The 1,535-nt window shown below is 33.6% G+C and overlaps 1 non-coding gene across 1 annotated transcript; it reads left to right on the top strand.

The window, feature by feature from the left end:
- The first annotated feature begins 352 nt into the window (after positions 1 to 352).
- TRNAF-GAA (transfer RNA phenylalanine (anticodon GAA)) lies at positions 353 to 425 on the top strand. Its single transcript has one exon. It is a non-coding gene; the product is annotated as a tRNA-Phe (tRNA).
- The last annotated feature ends 1,110 nt before the right edge of the window (positions 426 to 1,535 follow it).

The following is a 1,535-nucleotide window of genomic DNA, read 5'->3' as shown; positions in this document are numbered from 1 at the left end:
TTTTATTCCCTAACTATACTATATTATTATTATTTATCCTCTTTTTTTTCTTTTTATCAATGCAATGGGTTTAAGATTCATTAGCTTTCTCATTCTACTCTTTCACAAAGGAATGCGAAGAGAACTCAATGGATCTTATCCTATTCATTGAATAGATTTCTTTTTTATTAGAGTATCGGCAAGAAATCTTGGTTATTCACTCTATTTTTAAGTTTTATTTAAGTAAACCATGCACAATGCATAGGACTACCCCCCCATTTTCAAATTTTAAATTTGAAATACTTTAATTAATTTTTAGTCCTTTTAATTGACATAGATACAAATACTCTACTAGGATGATGCACAAGAAAAGGTCAGGATAGCTCAGTTGGTAGAGCAGAGGACTGAAAATCCTCGTGTCACCAGTTCAAATCTGGTTCCTGGCAGAGAAAAAAAAAAGATCCACCGAATAGGTATTGATCCAAATACCTCGAGATGGATTGTGATACATATTCATTAATAATATTTATTCATCTAAGTGGATAAATCTATAATATAAATATAGAGGCACTTCTTTTTAAAGAAGTTTTAAAATATATCTTTTCTTTATGATAAAGAAGGGGGTGAGATTCCCCTTTATTTTTTTGCGTTTCTTAATTTTGTATTCCGCTATTCCGACGAATATTTTTTTAGTCTTGCTTATCTTTATCTTATCTTATTTTCCTAGTTGTGCTAAGTAATGTGCGCGGTACAAAGTTCCTGGTAGAGAACTTCTTTGAGTCATCCTATTTTTCTGTTCATATGAAGGAAATTAATATGCGATTTTCAAAATAGGGGAATCCAAATGAAACCCTTTTTTTGCTCAGTCTATCTGGAATGCTTTTGTATAATTAGGAATTAATTATAAATAGGTATTCCGTTTCATCTAGGAAAAGAACCTAAAAATATTCCTTGACTTGAATAAAATCTGGAGTTGTGTTGTATAAGTGAGCATGAATTTCTTATCATTCAATGAGCATCTTGTATTTCATAAAAATTGGGGGTTATATAATCCTTACGTAAGGGCCAGCCTATCCAACTTTCAGGCATTAGGATACGTTTAAGGCGCGGATGATTATCATAAGAGATTCCCACCATATCATAAGATTCGCGTTCTTGAAAATCGGCACTTCTCCAAATCCAGAAGACAGACGGAATTCTAGGATTATCCTTTTGGGCAAAGACTTTTATGCAGACTTCTTCTGGATTATCTATACCATATTGTATTCTCGTAAGATGATACACGCTAGCTAAAGATCCACCGGGTGCTACATCATAAGCACATTGGGAGCGTAAATAATTGTAACCATATACATATAAAATGACAGCAATGGAATCCCAATCCCCTGCTTTTATTTGTAAAGTCTCTATTCCTCGGTGATCAAAGCCCAAAGATCTATGAACCACCTCATGTTTGACTAGCCAATTAGATAACCAACCCTGCTGCATTGTCTTCATCTCTCCCTCTTTGTATAAATATTTCACATTTCGGATGCAAGTTTGAAAGATTGCCCTGC

The sequence above is a fragment of the Aegilops tauschii genome, unplaced genomic scaffold, assembly GCF_002575655.3.
Source record: "Aegilops tauschii subsp. strangulata cultivar AL8/78 unplaced genomic scaffold, Aet v6.0 ptg001022l_obj, whole genome shotgun sequence".
NCBI classification, from domain to species: domain Eukaryota; kingdom Viridiplantae; phylum Streptophyta; class Magnoliopsida; order Poales; family Poaceae; genus Aegilops; species Aegilops tauschii.
This window is presented reverse-complemented; position numbering and strand designations above follow the sequence as displayed.